This window comes from Myotis daubentonii, chromosome 7, assembly GCF_963259705.1.
Source record: "Myotis daubentonii chromosome 7, mMyoDau2.1, whole genome shotgun sequence".
In the NCBI taxonomy this organism is placed as follows: domain Eukaryota; kingdom Metazoa; phylum Chordata; class Mammalia; order Chiroptera; family Vespertilionidae; genus Myotis; species Myotis daubentonii.
Window position 1 is genome coordinate 85,781,823 of NC_081846.1, and position 19,459 is coordinate 85,801,281.

Sequence of the window (19,459 nt, forward strand, 5' to 3'; positions counted from 1 at the left end):
TCTCCGATCATGGCTGGGGGGCAGGGCAAAGGCGGCCCCAGGGCCGCCTTTGCCCTGCCCCCCAGCTCTTAGCTCCCCCCTGGGTTTCCGATCACTGTCAGGGGCAGGGAGCTTCTTCCTGCTTTCCCTTTCGCCTCCCTGCATTGTGCCTACATATGCAAATTAACCGCCATCTTAGTTGGCAGTTAACTGCCAATCTTAGTTGGCAGTTAACTGCCAATCATAGTTGGCAGTTAATTTGCATACAGCCCTGATTAGCCAATGAAAAGGGTATCGTCGTACGCCAATTACCATTTTTCTCTTTTATTAGTGTAGATTTCTACAGCTTATTTCCTACCACTTATTTTTTACTTATTTCTCTACCTCTAACTATGAACTATAGGTAGGTTTGGCTGCCCTTGCCCAAACCTTCCTGGGTTGCAACCCCTGCTTATTTCTCTATTTCTACAGCTTATTTCTACCACTTATTTCTAATTATTTCTCTATTTCTACAGCTTATTTCTACCTCACCTATCTTTAGCTTAACAAAACCTAAGAGATTTCTTATTTTCTACTGCTTATTTCTACCACCTTTTTTTTTCTTTTGTTTTTAGGTATCCACTTCTTTTTATGCTTTTCTACCTTATTTCTTGTCTATTTTTTACTTATTCTCTCCTTAAGAAATTTAAAAATGCTTCAATTAAGCATTGCCCCATGTTTTACACCGAGCTATTACCAAACCTTGGCTCCCTACCTTACTTTTGCTTTTAGCCTTACTTTCTGCTTTTAGCTTTATTTTCAGTGATCCCCTTCCTGGGATCCTGAATTTCCCAAATTTTACACCGAGCTAATGTTACCACACTTCGGCTCCCTACCTTATTTTTGTTTTTTGGCCTTCTTACTTTTGCTTTTTAAGCTTACTCTCTGCGCGCGCCTTGGAGCCTCCTTTCACCTGACCACTTTTTAAATTCCCCCGAACTCAGGCCTGATCGGACGCCACTTGTTACAGCCAAAGGTGATCCTGAGTGGGGGGTGGTGAAAGGATTGAGAAAAGACAGACAAGGGAATGAAAGCTGTTTCTCGGTGGAACGCTACTCCCTGATGAGGAGACAGTGCCAGCGTCCACAAGCCGTGTCTTTATTTTATAGCAGATGCCACCAAGCAAAGTAGGGGCGTGATCAAGTTGTTTACAGCATTCTCATGAGTTCTAACCCTACTCAACTACATGCACCTGAACTCTAGCACAAGGCACATGGAGCCACGTGTTTGGACCATAGGTTCAAGCTTACAACCACAGCCTATGGCTATGATTGTGCTGGGAGGGCCCTGCCCTCCAGCTGGGACTTGCACGTGGCAATGAGAGGACCCTGTCCTGTCATTAGTCCGAGGATTGAACCTGGCCAAAACACTGTAGCCGCGCCCCACAGAGGAAGAATGGAGAAATCAATGACAATTTAACATAAGGGATAATAAACATAAAAAACGACAGAGGAACCATAAAAAACAACAGTCAGAAATAAAGAATATAATATCTAAAATGAAGAATACACCAGAATAAATAAACAGTAGGCAGGATGAAGCAGAGGATCCAATCAATGACTTGGAAGACAAGGTAGAAGAAAACACCCAATCAGAGCAGAAAAAGAAAAAGAAAAAAAATACAGATAGTCCTGGCCAGTGTGCTCAGTGGTTAGAACACTGGCCCATGCACCAAAGGGTCTCGGGTTTGATTCCTGGTCAAGGGCATATACGTGGGACGCAGGTTCAATCCCTGGCATGGTTGGGGTGCATGCAGGAGGCAACCAATTAATGTGTTTCTCTCACATCAATGTTACTCTCTCCCCCCTCCTACTTCCCTCCTTTCATTTCACTCTCTCTAAAAAGCAATGGAAAAAATACTCTTGGGTGAGGATTAACAACAACAGCAACAAAATACAGATAGTTTAAGGGACCTTTGGGACAACATGAAACATAACAACATCTGCATCATATGGGGTACCAAAAGGAGAAGAGAGAGAACAAGGGATTGAGAACCTATTTGAAAAAATAATGACTGAAAACTTCCCTAACCTGGTGAAAGAAAAAGACACACTAGTCCAGTAAGCACAGAAAATCCCAACTAAGATGAACCCAAAGGTGCCCAAATCATAATTAAAATGGCAAAGGTTAAAGACAAAGAGAGAATCTTAAAAGAAGCAAGAGAAAGACAGCTACCTACAAGGGAGCTCCCATTAGACTATCAGCTGATTTCTCAACAGAAACATTTCAGGCCAGAAAGGACTGGCATGAAATATTCAAAGTGATGAAAAGCCAGGACCTACAACCAAGACTACTTTACCCATCAAGGCTATCATTTAAATTGGAAGGAAAATAAAAAGCTTCCCAGAGAAGAAAAAGCTGTTTGCTACCACCAGACCAGTATTACAAAAAAATAAAAATAAAAAGTTAAAGGGTCCTCTTGAAAAAACAAAAGAAAGAACAGTTATAAAGAAGAAAATAGCAATTAAAACATACCTATCAATAATTACTCTAAATCTAAATGGCTTAAATACTCCAATCAAAAGACATAGCATAGCTGAATGGATAAGAAAATAAGACCCATATATATGCTGTTACAAGATATCCACCTCAGAATGAAAGATGCACAGAGGCTAAAAGAAAAAGGGATGAAAAAATATATTTCATGCAAATAAACATGAAAAAAAGCTGGAGTAGCAATACTTATATCTAACAAAACAGACTTTAAAACAAAGGCTATAGTAAGAGACAATGAAGGACACTTCATAATGATAAAGGGAACAACCCCTTCAAGAGGATATATAACCCTTGTAAAGATTTATGCACCTAAATATATAAAGCAAATCTTGATAGACATAAAAGAAGAAATCAACAGTAATACAGTCATAGTCGGGGACTTTACCACCCTATTGACATGACTGGATAAATCTTGCATACAGAAAATCAACAAGGAAAGAGCGGCCTTAAATAACACACTAGATCAGATGGATTTAATTGGTATCTTCAGAGCATTTCACCCCAAAGCAGCAGAATATACAGTCTTTTCAAGTGCACATGGAATATTTTCTAAGATATGTTAGGACACAAAACAAGTCTCAATAAATTTAAGAATGAAATCATATCAAGCATCTTCTCTGACCATACTGGTATAAAAATAGAAACCAATCACAAGAAAAAAACACACTCAAAAAATACTGAAAAACACACGAAGACATGCAGGCTAAATAACATGATATTAAACAACAAATGGGTAAACAATAAGATCAAGGAAGAAATCAAAAGATACCATGAAACAAATGAAAACGAGCAAACAACAATCCAAAATCTATAGGACACAGCAAAAGGAGCCCTAAGAGGAAAATTCATAGCATTACAAGCCTATCCCAAGAAACAAGAAAAATTCAAATAAGCAATCTAACTTTACACAAAAAAAGAACAACTAACAAAGCCCAACGTGAGTATAAGAAATGAAATAATAAAAGTCAGAGAAGAAATAAACAAAACAGAGCCTAAAAAACTAATACAAAAAGATCAATGAAACCATGAGCTGGGTCTTTGAGAGATAAACAAGACTGACAAACCTTTAACCGGACTCATTAAGAGAAAAAGAGAGAGGACCCAAATAAATAAAAGCAGAAACGAAAGAGGAGAAGTAACAACTGACTCCACAGAAATACAGGGATTGTAAGAAAATATTACAAAAAAACTATATGCCCAAAATTGGATAATCTGGACAAAATGAATAAATTCATAAAAACATACAATCTTCCAAAACTGAATCAGGAAGAATCAGATCATCTGAATAGACAGATTAGAACTGGTGAAATTGAAGCAGTAATTGAAAAACAAAAACAAAACTCTCAAAAAACAAAAGTCCTGATGGCTTCATAAGAGAATTTGTATCAAATATTCAAAGGAAAACTAACACCTATCCTTCTCAAACTATTCCAAAAAATTTAAGAGGAGGGAAGACTCCAAAGCTCTTTTTATGAGGCAGCATTATCCTAATTCCAAAACCAGATAAATACACTACAAATAAAGAAAACTATAGGCCAATATCCCTGATGAACACAGATGCTAAAGTCCTCAACAAAGAAATTGGAGAACCAAGATAACAGCGTAGATAAATGCCTGTGCTCACCACCTCCCTCAACCACATCAAAATTACAACTAAAATACAGAACCACCATCATTCAGAGCCACCTGAAAGCTGGCTGAAAGGAAGCCCTACAACTAGAGAAGTAAAGAAGAAAGCACACTGAGACTGATAGGAGAGGCAAAGGCTCGGAACAGGCTGGTCCGACACCCACGTGTGCCATGTTTTTAATCCGGAGGGAGATCATCTCTGTGGAGGCTGCCCATGAGGAGCAAGGAGTCCCAGCCCCACACAGACCCCCAGCCCAGGGTTCCAGAGCTGGGAAGAGAAGTCCCCATAACTACGGGCTGTAAAAACCAGCAGGGATTGGCTCTGAGTGACATGGAGGCTACTGGAAACCCAATTGTTCCTCTTAAAGGTCTGGCGCACAAACTGAATTTACAAAGTCCTGCTTCCTCTGAGCTCCAGTGCCAGGACAAGGCTCTGTGGGACCCAGACACATACAAGGAGGAACTAGATTGTCTGGCATCAGGGCACAACTTGGGGGCAGCTTTCTCCCAGAGAGAGGCGCTTGCAGGGATCATTGTTCCTGTGCTGGGACCTCCCTGGTCAAAGGGCTGACTGGCAGCCATATATGTTTTCTCCATCCTGGTGATTCCCTGAGACCCCACCCCATCCAACTTGCAGCCCCACCCAACCTGTTTGCAGTGGCTTTTGCATATGAATGGCTTTTCTTGCTCAGGCTTCAGACTTTGCTAAAATATCTCAAACAAGCTGCAGCTGGGTCAGCGTGCCCCAAACCTATCAATAAAAGGCCCAAGACGATGCACTAGCATGAGCCTGCCTTGCTTAACCCCTGGGCCTCTCCAAGCCCAATACAAATAGCTGATTTTGCACCTCCTGAAAAGCCCACGAAACAGTGCACTTAGTGGACAGCTTCGGACCACAGCAGATTATAACTCTACACATCCATAAACAACACACTCAATAGGCAGACTCAGTGAGCACCAAAGCCCCTCTGAAGCATGTCCTGCTCCATAGGGGCGTTTCCTGCACAGCAGCTCTCCCACTGTAGCCGCAGTTGGTCCTCACAGGCAATTGGCCTGGAGGTCCATTCCTCCCGGTGACACCAACAGCAATCAAAGCTCAACTACAAGACTGTATACACAGCCCATATAGGGATGTACCTGGAGTGCCAGTTCAGGTGACTGGGGAGGCTGAGCCACTGGGAACCTACAGGACACCTACTACAAAGGTCACTTTACCAACTCCAGGAGACATAGCAGCTCTTCCTAACACAGCAGTTGCCAACCTTTCGGACCTCACGGACCACAGTGGTCCACGGACCACCAGTTGCCGACCACCGTGCTAATACATCCTAACAAACACAAGGAAGCAGCCAAAATGGGGAGACAAACATGTCACAAATGAAAGAAATGGAAGCAAGCAAACTACTGGATACAGAGTTCAAAACCACGGTTATAAGGTTACTCAAGGATCTTCATGAGACTTTCAAGTTATCTTAGTGAGAAAGTCAAAGTCATGAAAAAGGACCAGTCAGAAATTAAGCAACACTAACTGAAATAAAGAATATTTTACAGGGATTCAACAGTACAGTAGAGGAGTCCAAGAATCAAATCAACAATCTGGAATATGAGGAAGCAAAACAACCAATTAGAAGAGCAAAACAAAAAAAGAATCCAAAAATATGAAGATAGTGTAAGGAGCCTCTGGGACAACTTCAAGCGTATCAACATTCACATTATGGGGATGCCAGAAGGAAATGAGAAAGACAGAGCAAGATATTAAAAACCTATTTGAAGAAATAATGACAGAAAACTTCCCCTTCCTGGTGAAAAATAAATTCACAAAGTCCAGGGGACACAGAGAGTCCCAAACAAGAGAAACCCAAGTTTCTAGATGTTGAAACGTTAGTGCTCCCCCAGGTCAGTACTACCTCTGGCTTCTCCCCTTACACTCTCCCCCGAGAGGCACACTTCCATCTCCTCCACACTCGTCTTTCCTAGCTATCTGTGTGATGACCACTCTCTAAAATACATTCCCAGCTCTAGCCAGTCTGGCTTAGTGGATAGTGCATTGGCCTGTGGACTGAAGGGTCCCAGGCTCGATTCCAGTCAAGGGCACATACCTCAGTTGCAGGCTCTCCCCAGCCCGGGCCCTGGAAGGGGCACACGCAGGAGGCGACCAATCGATGTGTTTCTCTCACATCGATATTTCTCTCTGTCTTTCCCTCTGTCTTCCACTCTCTCTGAAAAATCAATGGAAAAATATCCTCGGGTGAGGATTAAATAAGTAAATAAATAAAATACATTCTCAACCTTCAGTTCAAACTCATGAATTAAGCTGACTATTTGTTTCACTAACTACCACAAACTGAACTTGGCAGTTTAAATCTTACCTCAACCACAACCGGGATTTCCCAGTCTTGGCAATTATACAACCATCCACTGAGTTACTCAAATGATCAGCAAAGGAGTCCCCCTTTCTCTTACTCTCTAGCTAATCCATCAGCAATCTTATCAGCTCTTTCCCCAAAATGTATCTTGAATGTTCCATTTCTCTCCATCTTTATGACTGCCACCTTCATCTCTGTCTCTTTCTTGAATCATGGAAAAGGTTCCCAATTAATTGGTCTCCCCATTACTGTCCAGCCCTTTATCCAGGTGGCATACAGCATCAAGAGTGAGCTTCTGAAAATATAAATCCAGTACCTCTCCCCTGCTTAAGATGCCCCACAGGCCCCCACAGCCCTTGAAGTAAAGTCCTATCATGACCAGCAAGTCTCTGTGTGATTTGAACCCAGACTCTGTCTCCCCCAAGTCTCCACCCAACAGTGGCATTGTCTTCTTTCAGTTCAATGCTGGAAGCCTTCTCGATTTTTCTAAAGCTGGATTCTCCTGTTCTCGATGGAAATGTCACCTCCTTGGAAGGACCTTTCCTGGCTGGCTCAGCCCCATTTGTTACTCCCGTGCTCTCTGTTGCCCCCACCAGGAGACAGTAATGCATGAGGGGAAGGACTGTGGTTTTTTGTTTATTTGTTTATTTTAAAATATATTTTTATTGATTTCAGAGAAGGGAAGAGGAGAGGGAGATAGAAACATCAATGATGAGGGAGAATCCCTGATCAGCTGCCTCCTGGGGATCAAGCCTGCAACCCAGGCATGTGCCCTTGACCGGAATCAAACCTGGGACCCTTCAGTCTGCAAGCCAACGCTCTATCCACTGAGCTAAACCACCGAGGGCAAAGACTGTGTTTTTAACACCAATTTGCTTCTGGTGTTTAGAAGAATGCTGATATGGGTTGAATTGTGTCCCGTTCTCTACATACACACACACACACACACACACACACACACACACACACACACACAAAGATGGTTGAAGTCCTAACCTCCACCCAGTACCTCAGAATGGGGCCTCATTTAGAAATATGGTATAATCATAATAATCAGTTAAGGTGAAGTCCTACTAGGGCAGTGATGGCGAACCTTTTGAGCTCAGCGTGTCAGCATTTTGAAAAACCCTAACTTAACTCTGGTGCCGTGTCACATATAGAAATTTTTTGATATTTGCAACCACAGTAAAACAAAGACCTATATTTTTGATATTTTATATATTTAAATGCCATTTAACAAAGAAAAATCAACCAAAAAAATGAGCTCGTGTGTCACCTCTGACACATGTGTCATAGGTTTGCCAGCACTGTACTAGGGACCCACTATGGCTGGTGTCTTAGGAGATGGCCATATGAAGACGGATGTGATGCATCTACAAGTCAAGGAATGCCTGAGGCCCCCAGAAGCTAGGAGAGAGGCTGGGAACCAACTCTGCTGATGCCTTGGTTTGGGACTTCTAGCCTCTGGAACTTTGAGACGATAAACTTCTCTTGTTTTACGCCACTCAGTATGTGCTACTTTATTACAGCAACCCCAGGAAACTAATGCAAACGCCAAATTAGAAAGTCATATGTAGAAGTGAGAGGTGCTCTTACAGAGGGAAGGGGGGGCAAAGGGACATTAATATCATGTGTCTTCATTTAAACTAGAACTTTTGAAAAAGTAATCTAATTGTTAAAAGATGGACTACAATTACAGTGAAGCCTCACTACTAGGCAAAAACACAACCCTTCGTGCAAATGTCTCTTACTGCACCAACCCAGGTTGAAAGATACCACAGCTAGGTCCCGAGAAATTATAATGGAGTCAATGAAGACAGGCCACAGACTCAACTCTATAACCTTATTGTAAGGACAGCCAAAGTTATCTGAACTCTGCTTTTGTTATGAGTTTGCTTCAGGTTTCTGCTTTAATAAATTGCATTAATGATTGTATAATAGCTACCCAGCGTGTGTCAAACATTGTGCTAAATGCTACAGGTAAGTCACCAATAATCCTCAGTAACTATCAGCCAAGTCAGTGTAACTGTCTCCATTTTACAGATGAGGAAATGAAGGATGTGTGAGTTAAGAATAATGCTGCTGATTCAGTAGCAGAGCCAAGCCTTGTCATTTCCATCAAGAGCTACGTATCATATTACACAGATAATGTGTCGGCTCTAATAGAGAACCAGTTTCCCTGCAACAACACTCCCAGTGCTTTTACGTATAATCAGAAAATACTGTTAAGAAAGATAAATTCAAAACTTACTTTTGGTATTATCCCAGAAAGGATGACTTTTAAAATAAACTATTTGTAGCCTGGCCAGCGTGGCTCAGTGGTTGCGCACTGACCTATGAGCCAGGAGGTCATGGTTCAATTCCCAGTCAGGACATATGCCCAGATTGCAGGCTCAATCCCCAGAGGGGGGCATTCAGGAGGCAGCCAATCAATAGCCAATCAATGATTCTCTCTCATCACTGATGTTTCTCTCTCTCCCCCTCTCCCTTCCTCTCAGAAATCAATAAAAATATGTTTTAAAATAAATAAACTATTTCTAGAGGCAATACTAAAAAAAAAATGTACATTTTACTAAGCACTAGCTGCAGTTTGATTAAGCCCTACTGGAACTCATCTTTAAGAGCCAAACCAATTAAGTATCCGAGCTCTTAGCTTCCTTAGAAGAGAAAATCCTGCTATTAAATTTGGTAGGGAATAAGCTTCCGCCACATGAAACAGCTTTCAAATAGCCAAAACAGAACTAATACTCTCCCGAAGAGAATGGGGAACAATGAGTCTTTATTCAACTTTAGTAGCCACAACTTTCAGTTACAAATCAGGATACAATGTAACTCAGAAAAAATAATAATAAATTTCAAGCGGCACTGCCCTACACTTCCGCTTCTGGGAAGACAGAGATGTGCTTTCGCCTATACTTCCTGCTAAGTACAACAAAAAATCCTGGACACTATGTATAAAACAAATATAAGATCTGAAAGGCGGAGAGAAGGTGGCAGACTGGCTAGGGACCTCGAGACCCAAGGAAAGAAACAATGCTGAGGTCCCTGAAAGAAGTCAGCAACCGGTAAACATCAGCAGGTGAAAACTCCCCACAACAAAAGCCTGCTCTTCCTAGCCACAGAGCCAGGGAAGGGGCAGGCTAGGAGGACAGAAAGCTTTCAGACAAAAGCACTTTACTCCACTAGAAATCACAGGAGAAACTGCCCGCCCACCCACACTAGCAAAGGGGAGAAGCTGGAGCCAAGATTCCTTCACTGGCTTTAATAAGGAGACCCCCAACTCACCCAGCCTCAGGGTGATGTTAGAGAAGGCAGAGCAGGGAGCTGGGCAATCATAGGCCTAATTCTTGAAACCCAGTGTCAGTGGAGACCACCTGGGGAGCTCAGCCTTCCAACTCACTGAGCATAAGGTAAGGCGCCACCCCTTCCACACTGGTGTCAGCCGTTTTGCTAAGTTATTCATTATATTGCTACCTGGACATCCCATTTTGCTTGGCCAAGGGGCCTGCAGGGACCTTAAACTGACACTTGCCCCCTCATGCAAGAACATACCCTAGATAGCAGCCCACAGAGTCACCATGATTTCCCCAACAGTCCTTGTGAGCAAGTTTCCCCTCCATTAGGTAAGACTCCCCTGGGGCTTCCCAGAACCTCGAACTTTTGGGTTGAATTGACCAGCAAGCCCTAGCCTGAGAACCCCAAAGCACTGCACCCACAGACCCTAATAAAGGCATGTGCCCCGGGTCCTGCCGCTCTGTCTGCAAGCACCCCGCCTTGGCCTGCCCATGCGGCCCCAGGAGGAGTGCCAGGGATCTCCTCCAGGACCTGTGAATAATGAACTTCTCTATTTCCATTTCTCTCGCAATCTCTGGCTGAGCTCAGCGTCCTGCACCCTGTGCTCCACTTAACAAATGTCAATTTAACAAAATCGTTACAGGTAGTATCAGAGGAGTGGCAGTGAGTCAGAACTTTCACAACCACCCAGCCATAATCAGCCACGCCCACCTCGGCCTCAATGTCTGGGGAAGACACGTGGGGAGCACTCTTACGCCTCCCAAACAGAAATTTATCTTGAGGAGGCCTATGGGAAGTGAAAACTCCCACCCCACCTCAGGTGTCCACAGGACCAAATCAAGGACCGGAACTTCTACCCCCACCTGCAGTAGCAAGTCTTCTGTCTGGGAGGTGTCACGAAAAAAGTCACTAAAACAGGAGATTTTCATAAGATCCAGAGTCTCAGAAAGTAACACCCAAAATGTCCAGGTTTCAACTGAAAATCCCTTAGCATATCAAGAACCAGGAAGATCTCAACCGGAATGAAAAAAGGCAATCAAGTGGTGCCAACACCGACACAACAGAAATGTCAGAATAATTGACAAAGGTTTTACTCAGACGTCATGTGCTTCAATGAGCAACTGTAAATATGCTTGAAACAAAGGAAAAATTACAAGGTCTCATAAAAGAAATGGGAGTTATAAAGAAGAACCAAGTGGAAATTTTTAGAACTGAAAAACACAGATCTCCATTCAAAAACTCAGTGAATGGAGGGAACACAGGGAAGAATCAGTGGACTGGAAGATAAAACAACAGAAATTACCCAACCTAAACAACAGAAAAAATAGACCCCCTCCCCCCCCCCCCCCCCCCGCAAAAAAAATCCCTGGCCGGTGATCTCAATGGTTAGAGTGTCCACCCCCAAAGGGTCACCAGTTTGTAGGCACATTTGGGAGGCAAATAATATGTCTCTCTCACATCGATGTTTCTCCCTCCCCTCCCTTCCATTCTCTCTAAAAAAATCAATGGGAAAAATATCCTCAGGTAAGGATTAACATCAAAAAATATATGAGCAGAGCCTTAGAGCCTGTGGGACTATAACGATCGGAAGAGAACAGGGTTAAAAAGGTAATGGCTAACAGCTTTCCAAAGTTGGTAAAAGATATAATTCTACAGAATCAAGAGTGAAGTGAACCCCAAACAGAACAAACCTAAAGAAATCCACTCCAAAACACACCATAATCAAACTTTTGAGCCCTAAAAGAAAACATCTTAAAAGCAGAGAGAAAATAAACATTGTCTATAGGGGAAAACAAATGCAAATGGCAGTGGGTTTTTCATCATAAATCATGGGAGCCAAAGGAAGTGGCACAGTTTTCAAGTGATGAAAGAAAAGAACCATCAACCGCTGGGCTGGTGTGGCTCAATGGACTGAGTGTCCTTCCAGGTACCAAGAGTTCACTGGTTGGATTCCTCCTGGTCAGGGCACATGCTCAGGTTTCGGGCTCCATCCCCAGTAGGAGGCAACTGGTTGATGTTTCTCCTTCATCGATGTTTCTAGCTCTCTCTCTCTCTCTCTCTCTCTCTCTCTCTCTCTCTCCCCCCCACTCCCTTCTTCTCTAAAATCAATAAAAAACATTAAAAAAAAAAAAAAAAGAAAGAAAAGAACCATCAACACATCTACTATACCCAGTGAAAATATTCCTCAGAAATGAAGAGAAAATCAAGGCATTCTCCAATGAAAAAAAACTAAGAGAATTTGTTAGCAGCACATCTACCCTAAAAGAATGCATAAAGGATGTCTAAACAGAAGGAAAATAAAAGAAGAAACCATGAACCAACAGGGTCAATCCACCAACAAGATACAGCAATCCTAATGTGAATAAAAACAAAGCTGTTGAATATGTGAAGAAAAAACCTGATAGAACTGAAAGAGGAAACAGACAAATCCACAATTGTGGTTAGAGATTTCAACACCCTTTTCTCAGCAAATGGTAGAATAATTAGAGAGAAAAGCAGCAGGGATATAGAACTCAGCCATCAATCAACAGAATGTAATGGACATTTACAGAACATTCCACTAATGACAGCAGAATGCACATTCTTTTAAAGTGCCCACAAAATACATGCCAATAAGACCATATCCTAGGCCACAGAAAAACACATAACAAATTTAAAGAAGTGAAATCATACAGAGTGTATTCTCTGACCTCAGTGGAATTAAAATAGAAATCAAAAACCAGAAAGACATGATGTAAATCTCTAAACACTTGGAAACTAGGCAAGAGACTGTTATACGATCCCTGGGTTAAAGAGGAAGTCTCAAAGGAAATTTAAAATACACTGAACTGAATGAAAATGAAAACACAACATAAAATTTGGGGGACACAAAGGAGAACTAAGAGGGAATATATATAGCACTAAATGTATACATTAGAATTTAAAGTTTCAAATCAATAATCTAACCTCCCACTTTAAGAACCTAGAAAAAGAAGAGCAAAACAAACCCAAAGCAAGCAAAAGGGAAAAAATAATAAATAAAAAAAACAAAAATCAATAAAATTTAAAAAAAAAACACAGAAAGACAATAGAAGAATCAGTTTATAAAAAAAGAGCTGGTTCTTTGGAGAGATTTTTAAAAATTGACAATCTTGCACAAGCTTGGCCAAGAAAAAAACAGAGAGAACACACAAAGGACTCACATCAGAAATGAAATAGAGAATATCATCACAGACTCTGCACACATCACGAGGATAACGGAATACTTTGAACAAATCCAGGTATGCAAACTTTACAACTTTGATAAAATGGACCAATTTCTTGAAAAACACAAACTACCACCATTATCCCTATGAGATAGAAAATTTTAATGGCCTATAATTTTAAAACACCCAGAAGAAGAACCTCCAGGCCCAGAAGGTTTCATTGGATAATTCTACAAAACATCAAAACATTTAAAGAATTAACATCAGTTCTAAGCAACTTATTTCAGAAAATAGAAAAGGAGAAAACATATCCTATTAAATTTTTGGAAGCCAGTAGTTCCATAACAAACCAAAGACATTATTTAAAAACTAGAGGCCCGGTGCATGAAATTCATGTTGGGGCGGGGGGGGGGTTGTGGAATCTCTCAGCCTGGTCTGTGCCCTCTCTCAGTCCGGGACCCTTCGCTCCTTACCGCCCACTGGCTCTCTGCTCCTTACCACTCGGCTCGCCACTCCTTAGCGCTGCTGTGGAGGTGGGAGAGGCTCCTGCCACCACCGCTGTACTTGCCAGCCATGAGCCCAGCTTCTGGCTGAGTGGCGCTCCCCCTGTGGGAGCGCACTGACCACCAGGTGGCAGCTCCTATATTGAGCATCTGCCCCCTGGTGGTCAGTGTGCATCATAGTGACCAGTCGTTCTGGTCGTTCCGCTGTAATGGTTGCTTAGGCTTTTATTATATAGATAACTACAGACAAATAATCCTTATGAATACAACCATAAGCACCCTTAAAATATTAGCAAATATAATTCTGCAATATATACAAAGAATTATACACAATGACCAAGTGGGGTTTCTTCCAGGGAAGTACAGCGAGTTCAATATTTGAAAAGAAATCCATGTAATCTACCATTTTAATAGGCTAAAGAAGAAAAATCATGTAATCAATCAATGCAAAAAAAAAATCCGATAAATTTCAACATCCATTCATGATAAGAACTCTTAGAAATAGCAAGAGAGGGAAACTTCCTCTACTTGATAAAGAACATGTACAAAAACCCTACAGCCAATATTATACTTAACGGTGGAAGACTGAATGCCTTCTCCCTAAGATCAGGACAAGGCAAGTGTATCCACTCTCATCAAAGACCTCCAACTCTGCCCACCTCTCCCGGCTCCTTTCCCAGAAGCATTTCCCAGGTGCCTCTCTCCCTTTAAAACACACGAGTCCCCTCCCAGCTTTCCTGGAGCCAAGCATCAGAGTCACAGGCCAAGAACATGGAAAATAAATACCAAATGAATAGAATTCAACACTTGCTAATACCCTACCCCGGGCCTTCTGTAAAGCTTTGCTGGGACTGTAGTCCGTTTTTTAACGATGGGTTACTTTTAGGAAGTGAGATTTCGTTTAGAAGGAGACATCTAATATTAAACTACTATTCATACCCCAGGGCAAGAACTGCTTTCACTGCTGCTAATGCATCTTGCCTGACTGACTACGCTGAGAACCAGCAAGTGAAGCCTCTCAGTCAAAACAGGGGTCCCAAGAAAGTGAGGGCGGGCTGTTATAACAACGACAACAGCCTGTCTGCTCGCCGGGAGGGGTTGACTAGGCTGACTGGTTCAGGGTTCCCCATCTTCTCCTAACACTTCAGGTGTTCTGTTTCCAAGCCTGGGAAATCAGAGAGAGATTACATGGGCCTTGCATCAGAGTTCATCTACTTTACTCTAGCCCAGGGGTGGGCAAACTTTGTGACTCGAGGGCCACAATGGGTTCTTAAACTGGACCGGAGGGCCGGAACAAAAGCATGAATGGAGTGTTTGTGTGAACTAATATAAATTCAAAGTAAACATCATTACATAAAAGGGTACGGTCCTTTTTTTTTTTTTAGTTTTATTCATTTCAAACGGGCTGGATCCGGCCCGCGGGCCGTAGTTTGCCCACGGCTGCTCTAGCCCATAGTTTCACATTCAGTTCTCATAAACTTAGTTGGTTTCCAATTCATGGCTAATCAGAAGGAATACATTTCATAGTCAGAAAAGCACTTTGTTCATTCAATTACCATTAGTTGAGTGCCAAAGAAGGGCCAGGCACTTGAAGATAGGCACTGACCAATACACAGTGATCCCTATCCTCCCTAGCTTATGTAGAGGGGGCTCATAGAGAAGAATAAATTAAAATTAAATAAAATTACAAAGTGCGACAGTGAATGACATGGCTATAAACAGACCTGAGGAGCTTACACTTTCTCCAGATATAAAAAGCAATTTCCTTTCCAACACTGTTGAAATACAGAATTAAAAATTGAGCCCTAGCTGGTGTTGCTCAGTGGGTAGAGCCTCAGCCTGCGGACTTAAGGATCCCGGGTTGGATTCCAATCAAGGGCACATGCCCTGTCTGTGGGGTCTATCCCCAGTAGGGGGTGTGCAGAAGGCAGCCAATCAATGATTCTCTTTCATCACTGATATTTCTATTTTTCTCTCCCTCTTCCTTCCTCTCTGAAATCGGTAAAAATATATTTTTAAAAATTTCATAAAATTTATTGGCCCCAAATATACCCTAAAATTTATTTTTAAAAATAAAATCCCTTGCCAAAACCGGTTTGGCTCAGTGGATAGAGCGCCGGCCTGCGGACTGAAGGGTCCCAGGTTCGATTCCGGTCAAGGGCATGTACCTGGGTTACTGCCGGGAGCCGGTCCATCCTTGCTGTTTCAAGGGACCTGGCATATATGGCATACGGTTCTTAATATGTTTGCTCACCTTCTTGGCGCTGTGTTTTAACCAAGGTCACCTCTCCGAGAAAGGTTGTTTCCCCAGGTAGGGATTTTCCCCTGAAGTCAGGGAGGGAATAAAACCTTTTAACTAAGTGCCAGGCGGGTAGTTAATCAATTTAACTACAAACAATCATGCTTAAGCTACATAATCTTTACTCCCTGGAATGGAGATAAGAAACGCCCTAACCTTTGTAATAGAGATTGACAGGATTAAAATGAACTGGTATAAATACAGATGTAACAAGACAGCAAGACACAGGGCTTGGAAGACAGGACCAAGAGAGACAGAGCCTAGGCACAGAACCTACACAGAACGTTCTCTAGGGACAGAAGAACTTCGCTGGCGAGAGCATGCCGGAGGATCCTGGACAGGGACTGGCCTCGGAGCCTGGAGGTGGAGCCTGGCGAGAGAGCATGGCAGGGGATCCTGGACTGAACCTGACTGCGGAGATTGGCAGGAGAGCCTGACTAGAACCTGGTGACTGAACCTGACTGGAGAACCTGAGCAGAACCTCTCTGGAGATCCAGACCAGAACTTGGCTGGAGATCCTGGCTGTAGATCCTGGCTAGGCTGCTGATCAACTGAACGCTGTCTCCGTGTCATTCCTTCTTCGCCGACTCCGTCTACACCTTTGGGGACCCCTGGACCTGCTGGGGCTGGACCCCGGCAGGTTACGGGCACATCCCCAGTAGGAGATGTACAGGAGGCAGCTGACTGATGTTTCTCTCTCATCGATGTTTCTAACTCTCTATCTCTCTCCCTTCCTCTCTGTGAAGAATCAATAAAATATATTTAAAAAAATAAAATAAAATCCCAGATGCTGGTGTGTTACTATCTCTATGTTAAAAGCTGAATGCCATTCCACAATCCTTACTTAGTTCCACACTTGAGTTGCTTTAAGCAACTACTGTAGACTCACCTAGGCACAAAACTACCTTGTGGGAAATGTTTTGTTTTTAGGAAAGTGAAGTCGAGTCCAAACAAGCAACCAACAAATCAATCAACCACTTAAACTGGAGACGGCCAAGATAAAACAGGAATCTGGCTTTCTACAATGTTCAACTCCAACCAATCTGAGGTACATGTTTAAAATTACATCAGGAGAGCTGCCTTATCTTTTCAAATACGCCAAACACAATGACCTAACGTTAAAACCTACTGACTAGCAGACACCGTTGACTGCAAGTCTGACCCACACGGACAATAACCTGAATTCCCATCAAGGATGCTGTAAGCACCAAATGATGGAGCCAAAATGCTTCCAGGTTTCGTCTGGGCCTCAGGGGGAAAAGCAGCGCTGAAGGATCATTTGGGGAGAAACCCACATTTCTTACAATTCAGATGTAATTTCTTCACGTTTAACTCCAAGGCTTTTGTTAATTTGCTTGACTTGGTTTTCTCAAACAAGATTATGCATAGTCTACAGGCTCTGGATTTGTTCCTTACTGTTGTACCTCTACTTCCCATTTCAGAAAGCCTCGCCTACGTTAAGTTACTTCTGAAAGCTTCCGCCTGGCTTTTCCTTCTAAACACCTACCACTGTAAATGGGGGAAGATGTGTAGTCCAGTCCTCTTGTCACATATTAGGAATAGGAAAGGAATGATCTCTCTTTCTGATAATGCCCAGAGAATTTTCATCAAATCCCTCCCTTGACCCACTCCTCTGTAACCCCCGGGAAAGCCTCCCTTTCGTCTCCTGGGCATCACCCTCAAACTCTGCCATCCACCCGTGCTGCTCCTTTGTGTTCCCATGGAGACCATCAGCCTGTGTGACAACCTGGCAAGGGCCTGCTCCCCTCAGTCTCACCATCCTCTGCTCAAAAGCCTCTGGCTTCCATCGCACTCAGAATAAAAGTCAAGTCCCTATAGAGATCAGGCTCTGCATCATTAAGCAGCCTGCCACCTCCTCAGCTCTCCAGCCCCCTCTCCTTCCACTCCTCCCCTCACTCCCTGCTCCCACCTTCACACTAAGGTCCTGCCTGGAGTGCTCCCTCCTCTCCGCAAGGGTCCTTCTCAAACGAGGGTCCTTCTCAAACGATACCTCCCTTAACCCTCCACCGGCCCATCCCATGTGAAACTGTCAACTTCCAACCCCCTATCCTCTAACACACTTTCTATTTAACTTGCTTTATTAACTGTTATCCCTAATATAAGTTCTAAGGATTGTTAACATAAAAAACCATTGAAATCTGTAAAGAATTTTTGTGAGTTTATTTGAGCCAAACTGTCAAGGAATTGAGATAATGCTCCGGAGAATGGGGGGTTACATCTGTATTTATACATTTGCAATCAAGGGAGGGAAATAGGTGGGTTACATGAAATTCATTGGTGATAGATTAAGGAGGAGGGATAAAGCAAAGCAGGGAAACTCCTGGGATTGGATAAAAAGTAAATGATGGACACACACTTAGGTGGGTGCAGGATCAATTACATGATAATGAAGGAATTTGTGGTCTCTGTCCTGGCGCCCAGCATATTTGGTTGTGCCCCCAAGGGGCCCAAAAAAAGGGAAGTTACAAGTCACCCAGACATTTCAAGGGTGTGTTATCATAGATGCAAAAAGACAGATAGGCTCAGTTGAGGTAAAGGTTGACCTTGTCAGTGAAGATACTGGCCTAGGATGTAACTGCCCACCATTACTGCTTTTAGTTAAAGTTTAATTTCAGACCGTCCTTTGTGGTGACTTTAGGTCTCAGTTTGCAAGACCGCCATGCAGGCCTCCCCTGAGCATATCAGGTCAGCACCTGGCCCCTTTCATCCACAGGATACAAGAAATTATGTGGGTGTTTTTGTTTTTTTTTTTCCCACTGCTGTATCCCGAGGGTCAGGAAGGTGCAAGTTACCTGACAAGAGCCGAGTAAATATTTGTCAATGAGTGCAAGTGTCATCCACGTAAGAGATACGTGCTGGACACCAGGCCGGGCCACGTTTGTTAAAGTCAAGGTAAGTAAGACATTGTCCCTGCCTTTAATGCACTAGAACCAGTGGTTCTCAACCTTCTGGCCCTTTAAATACAGTTCCTCATGTTGTGACCCAACCATAACATTATTTTCGTTGCTACTTCATAACTGTAATGTTGCCACTGTTATGAATCGTAATGTAAATATCTGATATGCAGGATGGTCTTAGGCGACCCCTGTGAAAGGGTCGTTCGGCCGCCGAAGGGGTCGCGACCCACAGGTTGAGAACCGCTGGACTAGATGGCGAAATGCACCACAAACAAAAATATGCGACACAGAGCTGCAAACTAAGGCAACGGGAAGGCGTGCAAAATGCTTTCCCGGACCGGCTCACCCACCCCCGGCCGCGCCCCTCCAGGCCGCTCCTCTGGGTTCCTGAGATGCGCAGGAGCCCCTTGCCCGCCCCCCGCCTGAGCGGTTCCTCATCCAGAGGAGCAACTTCCGGCTTGCTCAAGCCCGCCGGACAAGGCATCAGTGAAACATGTTTAACAGGCTCTGCTCTTCAGCCTCCACCCCTCTCCTCTGCCCTGCGGGTCACTCCCCCGCAGGCTGGGCTGAACCCCGGTCGGACCACAGCACCCACTCCCTGATGCGCGCCCTACTTCCGCGGTCCCACCTGCTCCCGCAGTTCCCTTCGGCTCCCGTCCGCGCGTGCGCGAGCAGACCCACGTGAGCTCGGGTGAGGCAGGCGGCGGACGGCGGGCGGCGGGCGGCGCCCAGAGAATGGCCACGCCCTCGC

General features: G+C 43.6%; 1 protein-coding gene across 10 annotated transcripts in view; it reads right to left on the reverse strand.

The window, feature by feature from the left end:
- The window catches only part of C7H2orf76 (chromosome 7 C2orf76 homolog), a 78,217-nt gene extending 58,802 nt beyond the window's left edge, over positions 1-19,415 (reverse strand). For 3 of the 10 annotated variants that reach the window (XM_059704676.1, XM_059704667.1, XM_059704672.1), the window contains exon 1: positions 6,243-6,364. The gene's annotated coding sequence lies outside the window, so the exon portion shown is untranslated. Of the gene's footprint in view, positions 1-6,242; positions 6,365-19,336 lie in introns of those variants that run through there. The other 7 variants (XM_059704677.1, XM_059704668.1, XM_059704670.1 and 4 more) reach the window with 7 other exon arrangements.
- Positions 19,416-19,459: the final 44 nt, after the last annotated feature.